We start from the raw sequence: 16,376 nt of genomic DNA, 5'->3' as shown, positions 1-16,376 counted from the left end.
GGACAGTGGGCCTTATTACGGGTTTGGCTGTAATTCAGCAGTGTTTCCGCAGAGTTACTGCCAAACTCATTTATCGTTACTGTCACTTAAACTCGTGGATCTCAATTGGGTTCATGTGTGGTGTTTAGGCAGTGTACGTCCACTTTTTTGAAGTTCATACGTCTCTATTGTGATTTTGGCAGAATTATCATGAGAGATAGATAATTCCACTACTGTAATTCTGCGTATTTTTGGGCTTTAAGTGGAAGTGCAGTAAAAATTCCGGAAATTTCGTTACTGGCAAAAAAGTGGTAGTAAAAGAATCATTACCACTTTTTTACTGCACTGCTGAATTCATAATGAAGACCAGAGTGTGTATTGGTGTTGGTACATTAGGAGGATGTACTTGGCAGGAAAAACGTTCATTGGTTGGACGCATATCTATGTTGGTTACAGTTGGGAACTTTTTCACGTTTCTGCAAGTCTTTGTACGTGTTCTTGGGGGAAATGCCAAAAAGCAGTCCCCTATTAACTGTGGTTAGGAAATCAAGCTACATCTTGCTGATTAGGCCCAAGAAGACATACACTCATCTGGATCTGCCTCTCTCTAATAAAGAGGGGATTTTACTAGACGTGTAGACACCACCCTTTGGACCAGTGTCGATATGGATTTGCTTGGTTGATTCCCTCCTGGGATAGCACAGACAGACTTAAACAATGTAATTAAAGACTGCCTAGAGGTATTGTCAGTGATCATTATTGACTCAAAGGTTTCCATCACATTTTGGTATTTACATTGCTTTTTTGCTTTGTAGTTTTCCAATATCTCCTACTGTAACCAGGATGTAGGAAGTAGGCACATGATATTTTACTAACCTATATTTCAGACTTTCTCCATTAGTAAGTTATGAACCCACTGAAAGGCATAATCCTGTGCCAAGAATGGCATTTCACATATTTTTTTTAATTTACTGTACCTCTGCCGGATTTGCTGCGCTCATACCATTCCAGATGGTATTAGTCAGGTTTCCCGAACTTGGCCCACAATATTCTTTACCATCTTAACACTATTCTTTTTTGGCTGTTTCACCCCATACGTTATAATGTACCAGGTTTTAGGTGGCCCATGTATCAAGACTCCACCAGAGACCCTGCACCCATTACCTAATTTGTGTTGGCCATGCTCATGTCACTTTAGATGCCTTTAACTTAGGCATCTAAAGTGTCATGACAAATGGCCAACACAAATTAATTTTGCCCTTTGAAAAGGAGTTATAGTTTCATAAATATAACCTCAATTTTTCTGCCGGCACCACAATTGGGCTCATTGCAACTTACGAGTATGGCATTGTGGTGATAAATGAATTACTGCCACTTTTATTGCACTATTGCAGGATGTTTTAAGCAAGCACAATCTAGTTCAGAGGAATTTTCCACCCACCCAATCAGGTGCACATCATTTTCATTTATTGAATACAATTCTTTTTATGGAGCTGGGACCTCCAATTTTACAGCATTGATTCCCTACAGCATCCCTCCCCTATCAGGACAGGAAACACATAGGGTTGCACAGAAGGTCAATTTATTAATAAAATAGAAATAATTGAATGTATTTAAAAGGAAACACATGATAGATCAGTGAACTTCCAACGTCAATGTTGAAGAATGATCAACACACTAGTCACCACTGTTTTCAATTCTACATTTATAGGAATACACTGTTGTAAACACACATCACCATGTGTATATTTTACTTACCTTGGGCACGCATGCACCATGGATTGAAAATTGCACGAGAGTCCAGGATAATGCCTTTACTTGTTAAAAAACAAATTCAATCAGAATGTCCCTGCCTGCCTAAAATCTCTCTTTTTTCCCATCATTGAAAATAGATACCCCCTTACTCAATGGACAAGCAGCGTTTTAGAAAACACATTTGAAATGATAAAATACATAAAATTCTTGCATGTAAAACACTTACACAATGTAAGTGTATGTTTGCTAAACTTCCTTCAGTGGGGTTTCTATTGCATTAATGTGTAAAAGTGTACCTTTCTCATTTTCAGTGGTGAACCTAAAGAAGGAAAAATGGGTAATAGATGATAACCCTTTCCCCTTGTACTTGAGTGGATCAGTATCAGTAACACAACTCTGCTTGGTGATGAAACAAGGAAATAGTTTCAATTACATTATTTGTCTAGGTATGCACACAGTCAGATGTCCTTGTTTTTCCCAAAATAATTCTCCTGTGCTTGCACAGATAAGGATCCAAGGATCTCCCAATATACACACCATAGGACATACCCTCCAGAAGCACATGTACTTCGGAAAATATTCCCTAACTTCTAAGGTTGTACATACAGTCAATTTACCCCCACCCCCACAGTACTTCACAAATAAAAGGGCTGAGATTTAATCTATTCCCCTTTTAGAGTATCACTTCCCTAAGTATTATTTCCCCTTGGTTTTGTACTTACATAGGAGTTTCTTGTGGCTTTATCACAGACAGTTGGGCAATGTCTTAAGGATTGGTTTAATTCTCCCCTTCAGGACAGGTGGACATCAGTCAGCAGGGTGGTGTCAGCTTCACTACATAACCTGTCTTCAGTCGCTTCGACTGTAAAAGGAATGGCACTTTAACTTCAGACAGGCTTCCCTTAAAGTGTGCCGCTAGTAATCTAACAATGGGTCCATAAGGAAATCAATCTATTCCATCTCCTCTCTGTTGTTACCAGTTCCCCTTTCTCTCCTTCTTCCCATTAATCAGTCATTGAGTGAGTGAGTTTCCCCTGAGTATATAGGTTTGAACATTTATAAAGCAGAAGTCACACGCCTTAAAGGTGGGTATCATTAATCTAATTGGTCAATGTATCTGATTGAACAGTGTTCCAAAAGTGACATCACACTAAACCAACCCATCCATGGTCATTGGACATATTAATAAGGAGGGCAGCCTGATGGGAGTAACTTCCAAACCCAGTTTCCCTCCCACTTGACTTATATTTATTATTATTATTATTATTATTATTATTATTATTATTATTTATTTATTTTTTATAATGCACTTCATGCCCGTGGGACTCCGAGCACACACATAACAATAAAAAACAGAAAAGCCAGGCAAGGCCAAGGCAATAATCTGGGCAGCCAGAGCAGGGGGTCAGAAGACAATGGATTACATTCTCCTCAACCTGCTTTTAAGCTAAACAGATGGGTTTTGATGGATCTCTTCAATTCTGCCAGGGACAGGTTTGCTCTCAGGGAAATGGGAAGGGCATTCTATTCCATGGGTGCTAGCATGTGAAAGCTGGCTCTCCCAAATTTGGTCAGCTTAAAACATGTGTGATTGTCATTGCACCTGTACTAATTGATGGTCATGATCCATCAAGTATTTAGGGGTAATAGATGTCCAACATTTGTAAGAAAATGACAGCAGTTTATGTGTGATCCTGTGTTTCAGAGGTAACCAATGTAAGGCCTGTCTGGGTGATGCCACATGATCTCATTTGGACAGACCACGAATGGCATGCACAGCACTATTTTGTGTGATTTGAAGAGAGTGGAGGTTAGCTTGTGATGTTCCTATTACAATAGTCAAGCCTGGTGTTAACCAGCACAGTGGTTAGGACAGATCTTTTACTGATGGACAAATAAGGTCATATTAGGTTCAGCAACTTGATGACGTATCCACAGGAGGATCGGATGTGGGATACCCGAGGCTTCATAAACAATTCTGCATACAGGTAGCACCCCCAGTATCTTTACACTTTTGGCTACGTGATCTTATTGACCATGATGTTAAAACACTCATATGAGGGATCCAATTGCTTCAGCCGGGGACCCGATGCAACAATGAGCAGCTCTGTTTTTTCATTGTTGATTGCCAGGGAGTTTCAAGCCATCCAGGATTGGATGGCATTTTACACCTCATTCAAGGCCCCAGAATCGTGTACCTAGTTACCCAACAGCTCAATGAGAACCTGGGTGTCATCATCATAATTTGTGTATGTGCACCCAGGCTATCCAAGAGGTCAAGTAGAGGCCTGGTATACCCGCCTTGTTCAATATATATATATATATAAATATATATATATATATATATATATATATATATATATATATATATATATATATATATATATATTGAACAAGGCGGGTGATATACATGATCCCTGTGACACTCCACAGGTGGTAATAGTGGGAAGTGATTGAACATTTTAATTTTTCCACTCTAGATGTTCGAGGGCTGAGAAAGAAGCAATTCCATTGTGTGGCTCTATCAGAGTAGCATGCAAGGCCTTTTAATCTGTCCAATAGGAGATTCTGGTTGACAAGATCAAGGCTGCTGAGAGGACCAAAAACATCAGCAGAGCTGGGTGGCCTCTTTTCAAGATCTATCAGGGCCGTTTCTGTCCCATGCCTAGCTCTAAATCCTGACTATCGGAGACCTAAGATCTTATTGTTCTATACAAATTCCTGGAGTTGTAGGTAGGCAACCTGATCTAAGATGTTGAGTAGGAAAGGGATGTTTGTTATAGGTTTGTAGTTTTTAACCAATAAAGGATCCATGGTACTCTTCCTCAATAATTCAGGCCTGGTTGTGAGACGGTGAGACTTTACCATCCCTAAACGAGGTGTCCACCATCCTTGTAATCCATGGATACAACAGATCTAGAGATCCTTAGGATATCTGCTGCACATATGTCTCCCAGACAGTTTGTAGGCTTTACATTTCAGACTATGGTATGTATTTAAGCTTCTGTGCTTCTGTGCACTGTTTGAATTCAGACTTGGGAACTGAAGGGTTGATGGTGGGAGTAGCATGAGTACAAAGTCTCTTGGTGACCTCGTTAGAGCCCATGATGTTAAGTTGCTGATCAAGGATGCATGGTTGAATGGCTCACGATTTCCTTAGAGAATTTATTTGATGTCATCTTGGAGATTTTGACATTATTAACTTTCTGAAACAGCATATTCCACACATGTTATCGTGTTAATAATCAGTTCATCAGATTGCTCTCACTTAGCAATTGAAATAATACAATTTTCATCTCGGCATGACTTGCGAGGGATACATTACAGATTATGAAATGTTTACACAATTATACTTTTATGCAAACATACATGCTAGGATATATGAATCACTAACAAGTGCGGTTTTCTGCACGAAAATATTTATGGTTGCCTAATTTACATAATTACATATATAAAACATGTTTTGTATTTAGCTAAAAGCTGACAATTTCTTTTAAAAAATGAACAGGGTAATTCATAGAATTTCGCAGAAAAGTGTCGCAAGCGGCTGGCGCAGAGTGTCCGCGTGCGATTGTCTGCGCCAGGCGCGTGCGCCAAAACCGATTTCCGCGCACAGCGTATTCATGGATTTTAGGCTCCCAAACCAGCCGTGGCGCAGAGTATCGCAGCGACCCTGCAGCAGCGCCAGTAACGCCCCCAAGAACGCCCTCGCGCAAGGAAAAGCCATCAAAATCGCTAAATCATCGCAAAGGGCTGCGCTAACCCTGGACCAGTTTACAGGGCTGCCAAACAAGGAACGCAAAGCGGGTAACGTACATATCAGGGGTACGTGGGAAGTTTTACATGCGATTAGCCAGGGTACGTGTATGACAGGGGTACGCGTGAAGTTAAACACGCGATTAGCCAGGGTACGTGTATTACAGGGGTACGCGGGAATTTTCACACGCGATTTGGCTGGGTACGTGTATGACAGGGGTACGCGTGAAGTTTTACACGCGATTAGCCAGGGTACGTGTATTACAGGGGTGCGCGGGAATTATCACACGCGATTTGGCTGGGTACGTGTATTACAGGGGTGCGCGGGAATAATCACACGCGATTAGGCTGGGTGGGTCCTCACAGGTGTTCCCTGTACACCCTCCACGGCCCCTGCAGGCAGCCCACAAAACAGGGGACTACCCTGCACACCTGCTCATGTCTCCCACCCCCCACCCCCCCAGCAGTGTGGTGCACCCTCCACCAGGACCCCAGTCATGTCTCCCACCCACCCCCCCCCCAGCCACCATGGGCAGCCCCCACCAGGCTCCCACCCATGTCTACCACCCCCCCACCCCCCAGCCACCATGGCCAGCCCCCACCAGACCCCCACTCATGTCCCCTATCACCCCCACCCCCCAGCCACCATGGGCAGCCCCCACCAGGCCCCCACTCATGTCTCCCACCCACCCCCACCCCCCAGCCACCATGGGCAGCCCCCACCAGGCCCCCACTCATGTCCCCTTTCACCCCCACCCCCAGCAGTGCAGGGGCAGCCTCCACCAGGCCCCCACTCATGTCTCCCACCACCCCCACCCCCCAGCCAACATGGGCAGCCTCCACCAGGCCCCACTCATGTCTCCCACCACCCCCAACCCCCCAGCAGTGTGGGGCACCCTCCACCAGGCCCCCACCCATGTCTACCACCCCCCCACCCCCCAGCCACCATGGGCAGCCTCCACCAGGCCCCCACTCATGTCCCCTATCACCCCCACCCCCCAGCCACCATGGGCAGCCCCCACCAGGCCCCCACCCATGTCTCCCACCCACCCCCACCCCCCAGGCACCATGGGCAGCCTCCACCAGGCCCCCACTCATGTCCCCTATCACCCCCACCCCCCAGCAGTGCAGGGGCAGCCCCCACCAGGCCCCCACCCATGTCTCCCACCACCCCCAACCCTCAGCCACCATGGGCAGCCTCCACCAGGCCCCCACTCATGTCCCCTATCACCCCCACCCCCCAGCCACCATGGGCAGCCTCCACCAGGCCCCCACTCATGTCTCCCACCACCCCCACCCACCAGCCACCATGGGCAGCCCCCACCAGGCCCCCACTCATGTCCCCTATCACCCCCACCCCCCAGCCACCATGGGCAGCCCCCACCAGGCTCCCACCCATGTCTACCAAACCCCCCCCACCCCAAAGCCACCATGGCCAGCCCCCAACAGGCCCCCACTCATGTCTCCCACCACCCCCACCCCCCCAGCAGTGTGGGGCACCCTCCACCAGGCCCCCACCCATGTCTCCCACCCACCCCACCCCCCAGCCACCATGGGCAGCCCCCACCAGGCTCCCACCCATGTCTACCACCCCCCCACCCCCCAGCCACCATGGCCAGCCCCCACCAGGCCCCCACTCATGTCCCCTATGACCCCCACCCCCCAGCCACGTGACAAAGCGTGTAATTGGTGGAAATGGCCCTAGCGCGTACACGCGGAAGTGACGCTGGACGTGTGGGCCTGCATAAAAGGTACGTGTAGAACACCATTTCCTTGTACGTGCTTTTCGTGGGGAGCGAGTGGGTGAAATCTGTACTTCTTGTCTTTTCACACGCGATTTACTTCACGGCGTTTCAAGTTCGTACTCCCTGTTACCTCTGACAGCTTTTTCTCTTTTTTCTCTTTTTCTGGTTTTCCTAGGCCTGTTCCCTCAAACAGCGTTCCCTTCTACTGTTGTCCTGTCTCCTCAGACAGCGTACAATTCTTCTTTTGGCGGGGGTGTTGCCAAAGTGCACACGCGCTTCTTTTTCACACTCTTTTTCCTGGCAGACAGTGAGTCACGCACGTATCTAACATCTGTGCTTGCCCCGTGAGTAGCCTACCCCTTCAGAGGTCATTCTAGGCTGCGTGTGACACGCATACGTTCATTCTTGTGTTACTGGGTGCCACAGCGTAGTGCAGGTTTTTTTTTTCGCACACGTGGTCTAGGAGGGGTTGCGTGCACGTCATCTCCCTTTTTTGGGCTTCCTGTGCATTGCGTGACCTGTCATCTTTCCCCAGGGGTCACATTCAGCCTTTCTAGAGCACTAGGGTACAATTACCATCTGGTACCCAACCCCTTTGACCCCCAATTGCCCAGGACAATAGTTTACAGCCACTCCCATACACACATTAACATCAGTGCCATGGTTGGGAGGCGAGGAATCCGTAATGGTGGCAAAGGTGGACGAGCCACAAGTGGTGGCCGTGGTGGATCAGGTAGGGGACGTGGTCGTTACTTGCAGGGTGACCCTGTCCCCCCATGTGTGGAGGACCAGTCAAGGGCACCCATAATCCCCCCCGCCACCCCTGGTTGAGGCTGATGTGGCTGACACCATCCATGCTCAGCCCTTGTTGGACCAGCCCATTGTGGCACCAGACCTGGCTGACTCCATGGCTGACTTCCAGGTCAGCAGGCCTATGACACGTGCGCTGGTGCACGTTGATGTCATCAGGCCACGTGGATCAGGGGCAGCAAGGTCATCTGCTGCCCCAAGTAGGCAGGGTGGAGAGGCTGCAGGGGCCGCTGCGGCTCCATCCACCCCAGCTCTCACACACCCAGCCAGGACAGTGTCGGTCCTAGTCCATCCTGCTGACATTCCCCCTGACACCATTACACTTGAGCCAATGCCTGCACCAACTCCCATGCTGAGTGTGCAATCCCACACTCCTGATACAGAGTCCACCAGGGCTCCTGCCCCTAGTGTCCAGAGCGGCGTAGGACACTCAGGATCACCACCACCTTCCAAACGGTAGAGGAAGAGTGCTCGTCCGGCACAGGCTGATGCCCCAGACACGGCTACACAGTCGAGGAAGCCCAGCTTCACGGATGCCGAACTGAATGCACTTGTCGAGTATGTGTCCGCACATGATAACGAAATGGTCATTGTTGCAGGATCCAAGACCACACCTGCACAACGCCAGGCACACTGGCAGACCGTTGCGGACATCGTAAGTGCCCTTGGAATCGTGAGGCGCACAGCCAATGATTGCTATAAGCGCTGGAATGACCTAAAGCGCAGGGCAAAGAATAAGTTGGCCTCAAGTCATGCCGCAACTCTAGTGACTGGAGGTGGGTCTCCAGTAGAAGACATGAAACTCACTCCACATGAGTCAGTCGCTGGGACCTACGTCACGGAGGAACAGATCCAAGGCATGGGAGATCTGCCTGATCATGAGGCATTGTCCGGTGAGTGCACATGCATGTGTGTGTCATCCATGTGCATGGTGTGTGTGTGAGGGCTTCTGTTTGTGTGCCAGGTGAGGGTGTGTGCGCCTGAGTCGTTTGGGTCACCCATGTGCTTCATGCAATACATTCTGCGCAACAGCATTTGGCCATAGCAGTATCCCTTCTGCCAACAGTAGACATCTAGCCCAACAGCACGCCAGTTGCCCTTGAAGTGTCACCTTGCCACAACATTGTTGCTTATTTTTCTCTGTTCATTCAGGCAGATTGTTTGCATTCCACCACTTTTACTAGGCATTTCTCAGTCCTCTAGTCACATGTCTGACATGGCTATGGTAAAGTGGAGTGACTTTTTTACCTGGATATCATTTGTTTAGACATGTCCCTGTGCAATCGGACCATTTTGGACTGGCAGCTCCAGGTGAAAAATCAGACCTGTTTGAATTAGAAAAGCTATTACATGAGGGAACTGGACTGAATGAATAAGTGCTGCCCTCCTCTCCATCTTCACTCAATAGCAATGGTACATGCCATCTGTGTGATGGCATGTGTATTTCACCTGGCAATCACAGGCCAATGTGTGATGCCACTGCCAGGCAGCATGCAGAAAATGTGTTCATCTTCCATCTTGGTGTCATCAGTGTGTGCCATTTGCCTACCCTTCATACGCAGTGAGGGTGCATGCATGGGAGGGTTTTAGTCATGTGGGACATGTGTCAATCAAGTACTGGTTCTGTTGCTTCTCAGCCCTCATTGTGTGCCATGGTGCTAAAGCCTGTTTCCATTTGTATGCTTTTATGTCTTTGCAGGGGAAGACGCACCTGATACTGCTGGGGTTGCGGAGATGGTGCAGACCCAGGAGGGGTCTGAGGGCCGACCGATCACCAGTGAGGGATGTGGTGTGGTGGTGGGTGAGAACCCACAACTGCTGCAGGTCGTGCTCTCAAGGAGTGTCTCTGGCTGCACCTCCCCCGAGCTGTACTCAGGTGTTGATTCGGATGATGAGACCTACGTGCCGTCGCAGGTGAGTGTTCCTGGGAGGGATTCTGTTCTGTCCCACCCACCTGCACCAGGGTCAGAACCCTCAATGGGGATGTCAGTGTTGGCAGCTACGCCTTTGGTGGTTACGGATGCAGGGTCACACTCCGCGACATCTGATCCTGTTCCTGGGCCAGCAGATCAGAGGGGGAATGCAGTCCTGCAGCCTCAGGCAGTGCCGGCACAGCAAGGCGCAGTTCGCCTTGCCCCAGACAGGTGTGGTGCCCGCCGACGTGGTGGCCGTACGCCACCTGGCAATACCGCATGGGAGCAATCCATTTACGGTATGGCAACCCAACAGGCAGCATCATCAGAGATGATGGCTCAGGCCACGGATAGGGTGGCCACTTCCAATGTCCCCCCCGAAAGGCTGATGGAGCGACTACAGCAGGCAACCGACTCCATCTGCCAGTCACACAGGGAGGACATGTTGGCGTCCAACAGGGACAGGCGGGCGGCACTGGCGACTCTGCAGAAAGCCATCTCCATAGAGTCCCAGGGCCACAGGGAAGCCCTGAGGCTGGAACTCCTTCACCTCAGGACGACTCTTGTTGAGCTTGAGGCTTCAACAAACCGAAGGACAGAACAGCAGCTGGAGCGTCTCACCCGTACGCTCTCAGCTGAGATGCAGGCAACTAGGGCGGAGGTCCGGGCATCCCGTGAGTTGTTGCATGGGGACCTCCGCACACTCATCCTCCAGAACGAGACCTACCACACCCGCATGCTTGCAGCCATGGAGGAACAGACTACGGCCTTGCGTGGGCTGCCTCCCATAGTGCCACCACCTCCGGATGCAGCTGCACAGGGTGATAATAGCGACAGCAGTGATACTCCCACAATAGGGTAGCCGTGTGGGCCATGAGCCCATGGAGGTGTTTTTTTTTCGCAAGATCCACACAGGTGGGTTTTGGTGTGCACCCTGTCCTCGGACCTCCTGGGTGGCCTCCCCAACCCCCCCGGGCCCATTAATGGCCATTTTTGATTTTTATTTATTTATTTATTTATTTATTTATTTTTGGGACAGTGTGTTGCCTTGTGTGGCTCCCGTGGGCATACGCTGCATTGTGGCTGGGCACATGCAGGCTTGTCATGTATTTGGTTCAGATGCTTGGGTTTTTGTCACACACACCCCTCCTGCTTCCCGTTTCCATGGGCTTGCAAAGGGTGTGCCCAAGTGACATTGACGTACATGGTGACATTGGACTCCCACTACATGTGTGGGTAGTCTAGTCAATACTGTGTATACATTCCTAGTGCATATTGCTGTTGTGTTGTACACTGCATGTTGCATTGATGTGTAACTCATCATCCATGTCTACCTCCTAATTTGCAGGTCCTTTCCTCATGTCTACACAAGGCCCTCTACTTTGGAGATGGGGTCCATGTTGGCAGCAGTGCACCTACAACTCTACATGGCGGCAACACTGTACAGTTGGAAGTGGTGGGAGTGCAGGCATTTCCAGGTGGTGAGACTACTGATTCCTTACATTCATAATGTCATGTTAATGGTAGTTTTGAGGGTCAGTAGCTGATAAGTGTTATTGCTAAATACCTGCTCAAGTGTGTTGTTGGTCCTGCATTACTGTGAGCATTTCAGGTGTTGCGAGTTTCAATTAGGGACACTGTACTTTGTGACACTTGTGTCATGTTGTGGGGATTACTTTGTTTACCTGCACATAGCATGACATGGCACGGTGTGTCGTGTGGCGGTGCTGGGGATGGGTTGGGTGACATGGCACTGTCCTCATGTTGCATTTTGCAAGTGGGTATTCATTTTAGCTGCATGCATGTGTTTTTTCACGAAACTGCATTGGTGGTGTCTGTGTAGGTAGGGATGCACACATTGTAACACTTCCAGGTGAACAATCTCAGGCTGATATGGTTTTGACGGTTGATTCTCCAGACATTCAGGATCAGTGTCAGGTTGAGTCATCATTGATTGTCAGATGGTATGTGCCAGGGCAGTGTGCACTCCACAGGGGTGTGATTTCTATGTGAAGTATATAGCCACTAGCTGTGTATGGGCTGCCTCCCCCCGTGCCCTTTCCCCTCCCATGCGCAGCGGGCGTGCATGTGGTTGGGGATGTGGGGGCACCACCATGTCCACGGCCAGGCCCCGGCGTGTTGCAACGTTGTGCAGGACACATGCTGCCACTATGATCCTGCACACTACTGGGGGAGCGTATAACAGCTGCCCGCCAGAACGGTCAAGGGAGCGAAAGCGTGACTTAAGCACTCCGAATGTGCGCTCCACTATGCCCCGGGTTGCAATGTGGGCTGTGTTATATCTTACCTCGGGTGGCGTGGTGGGGTTCCGAATTGGCGTCATCATGTGGGGCTGAGAGGGTAGGCACTGTCCCCTGTGGAGGTGGTGATGGGTATCATTGGTGGGGTTGTGACCTTGCTCAGTATCTGACATGCATGCATGTGCAGTGGCATTCATACTCACCAAGCAGCCATGTATCGCCATGCCGCCCAGCTTCTAAGTCCCGGGTTAGGGTGGACATTCGGTAAATGAAGCTGTTGTGGGTGGACCCGGGATAGTTGGCATATACTGAGGTGATGATTCCCTTGGCATTACATACTACCTGCACGTTGATGGAATGCCAGTGCTTGCGGTTCCTATAGATGTGCTCAGATGCCCTGGGGGGACGTAGAGCCACATGGGTGCAGTCGATGGCACCTAGCACTTTGGGGAATCGTGCCACACCGTAAAAATCCAGGGCGGCAGCATGCCTTTCTGCAGGTGTTCTGGGCAGGTATATGTGCCTGCGGACTGATGGGCGTGCAGTGATGATGTTCAAGACCTGGTGTAGGCAGCGTGACTGCGTGACCTGTGACGCCCCACCCACTATGGCACTTGTCCGCTGAAATGATCCAGTGGCTAAGAAGTGCAGTACATTGAGGACCTTCTCCAGGGGGCTGAGTGCTTGGGAGCACAGGGTGGGTGATGTGAGGTCATCTGTCATGATCTCTGCTTCCAAAAGGTCAGGGTTTTCCCAACTCCCTTGGAAGCAGATCCATAACCCAGATTCCGAGGGCCAACCAGTCCCAATTGGGACCTTTTGGACCCAGTCCTGGCGCCAGTGGCACCAGGCTCATAAATGTGCCCAGTCCCAGCTCTGGAAGCGCCGGGCTCATGATGCTTGGGTGGACTTACCTGCAGCAGACCATGCTGCTTACTTGCCTGCCAGCTGAGCCTCTGATCCTCTTCTGTTTGGAACTACTTTTCCTGTTGGGTGGGGCAGGAGCCACTCCCTAGATTCAGAACACTGGAACTCTTCTGGAAAGCAGGAACTCTTTTCTTACCTAGGCGTGGCTGTGGAAGGAGACACCTAAGCACTACAGGAGGCTATTTAAACCACACCCGGTGGATGAATCTTGCTTTGCGTTATTCTGCATCCTCTGCAGCAGAACGCTCATCGTGTCTTCTGCATCGGATCCTGGGCCTAAGGAAAAAGGCTTACCATCCTGAATCCAGTCTTCAGCAACACCTATAAAGACAAGAAAGAACAGGTTAGCATTCCGGCATCTGAAAGACAAAGGCTTACCTACTCTTCGTGCGCTCCGGAGGTCTTCACACTGCATTCCGGCATCTGAAAGACAAAAGCTTACCGACTCTTCGCACGCTCCGGAGGCCTTCGGCGCTGCATCCTGCATCTGAAAGACAAAACAAGGTGCGTTTAAAGACATTGGGGAACTTTGATACTCACGTGCCATTACTCCTTTCCACATCAACCCCAGTGGGTATTCCGGCACCCTGCAGCCGCTCCGAACTCGTACCTGCAAAATAAAAGACAGTTAGAGCGCATCGTGAAGCAGGCAACAAGCGCTTACTTACGTGCTTCCAAGCGCTTCTATTCATCATACGGACTCCATCTTCAACTCACTTCAGCCCGTCATCCGCCATCGCCGGAACCTGCAAAACAAGAGACATCATTGCTAAAGACTTTAAAGACAATAGAATTACTCGAAACTTACCGTTCGTGCAGTAAACGACGGACAGCAGTCCTCTGAAGTCAAGAGGCCTGCGCTACCGATCCAGTGAAGAAACTGGTTACAGCACCCTGCCCCGAGGCAGATGGAGAGCTCGGCATTCACTTACCTAAGGTGAGAGCGTTAACCTTTGGGGGTCTACAGGAGAGCAAAAAAGGGAAGAGATAGGGACACCCCAATAACCCCAGTTCATTAATCCCATATTTTCTGTCTGCAGACATCTTACTCTTGAAGTCAGGCATACAGTGCACAGAGGTCCAGCCCAAAGAGCCAACCGGGTGCTACACATCACCTTTGAAGATACGGTAGTCGCCCAGTCAAGACCGGCGCCTCTGCGAGAATCAGGTGAGCGTTACAGAACGCAAAGCCTACCGCAAAACTCTCGCCCAGGCGCTATGGAAACCTCGGATACTGACCATCTAGCCCGGTTACTTGGGGAACTAAGGGCAGAAGTGCATGCAGCTCGTCAGGAAACGAATGCTCTAAGAAGGGAACTAATTATTTCCAAGGAGAGAACAGACGGTCTTGCTAGACAATTGCTACAGTCACAAGCCGGACAAACCCCGTTACCCGCATCAGGGGCAAATCTTCCTTCAACATCCTCTATGAATCCAGTGCAGATCAACCTACCTGGGAATGTACCTCTGGCTCCGCCCGAACGATTTTCTGGTGACCCAAAGAGGTTTGCAGTATTTATCAATCAGTGCCGGTTGCACTTCTTATGCCGGCCAGCAGCCTTTCCAACTGATCAAGCTAAAGTAGCTTTTGTACTTTCGTACCTTAGTGGCAATGCGGCAGACTGGTCGATCCCTCTAGTTAATCAAGATGATCCGGTTCTCCATGATTTTCAAGCCTTTCAGCTTAGTATGGAAAAACTGTTCACAAGACATTCACAGGGGCAGGCCTTGGACAATGAGCTTTTTTCGTTGCGACAGGGTAATCAAGACCTTTTGGCTTATATTGCATCTTTCAATAGACTAATAGTGGAAACTCAATGGCCTGAGGACAAAAGGATTACGCTGTTTTACAGAGGTCTACGTGGAGAGCTCAAAGACGTTTTAGCCCAAGTAGTGAATCCCCCACAAGACTGTTCGGATTATATAGACTTGGTCGTTCAAATAGATCATAGACTGCAGAACAGGAAGGCCGACCGTTCCAAGTTTGATGCTCGAGTATTTTCCAAACCGCCAACTCCTTCCAAAGGAGTAGACTCCGGGGAACCCATGCAAATCGGGGGTCTGAAAGGTCCTCTAACACAAAAGGAGCGGGAAAGGAGAAAACAGTTGCAATTATGCCTATATTGCGGAAACTCAGGGCACTTTCTTCGAGACTGTCCGGTGAAACCTGCCAAGAAGGCAGTAGGAGCTGCAGTTACCAAAGTTACAAACTCTGAGCAGGGAAACGACCTCGCCCGACAAGAATAGAGGTCCTCTTGCCGAGCGTGAAAACCAGTTCCGTGACCTCGCATTTCGTGATACCTATGGTCCTCATTAGCCCTGATAATCCGGATCGATTACATGCAATTGAAGCTTACGTCGACAGCGGTGCCATCGGCAATTATGTGGATCATGAAATGGTTTTGAGGATGAATCTAACTCTTTGTCCCAAGGCTGTAAAGGACGTCATTACTACAGTGGATGGTACGGAGATAGCCTCCGGGCCAGTAACGCATACCACTCAAGAGGTGACGCTAGTAAGTCAAGATGGACACCATGAGAAGATCGTGTTCGATGTGATCAAGGCCCCTCAGTTTCAGATTATTCTAGGAATACCTTGGTTAGAGAAACACAATCCTCTGATCGATTGGCGAGCAAGAACGGTCCAGTTTCCAGAATGTGTCTCTACTTGTCACCCTCCACCTGGTGTTGCACTGGCAGCAATTTCTTCAGAGACTCCCCACTTACCTCCCGAATACCTTGAATACCAAGATGTTTTCCGGAAGGATCAGGCTAACACTCTACCTCCTCATAGGTCTTATGACTGCCAGATAGACCTGATACCTGGATCTACTCCTCCTTGTAGTAGAATTTATGCCCTCACCGAGCCTGAGAACCTTCACCTTCGACAATACCTGGATCAATACCTGGCGAATGGGTTTATTCGTCCTTCCAAGTCCCCTGCTTCTTCAGCTTTGTTCTTCGTTCCAAAAAAGGAAGGAGACCTTAGAACTTGTATCGATTATCGCTCCCTGAACCAGATCACCGTTAAGAATAGATATCCGTTACCTTTGATCCCTGAACTCCTGGACCAAGTCAGAAAAGCATGCATATATACAAAGCTGGATCTTAGAGGAGCTTACCACTTGGTACGAGTAAAAGAGGGCGATGAATGGAAGACTGCCTTCCGCACGAAGTATGGGCTATTTGAATATCAGGTCATGCCCTTCGGACTTTGCAATGCCCCGGCC

Source organism: Ambystoma mexicanum, chromosome 6p (assembly GCF_040938575.1).
Source record: "Ambystoma mexicanum isolate Mex_15411 chromosome 6p, UKY_AmexF1_1, whole genome shotgun sequence".
NCBI classification, from domain to species: Eukaryota; Metazoa; Chordata; class Amphibia; order Caudata; family Ambystomatidae; genus Ambystoma; species Ambystoma mexicanum.
The sequence above is the reverse complement of the archived record's forward strand: the minus strand, read 5'-3'. Positions refer to the sequence as shown.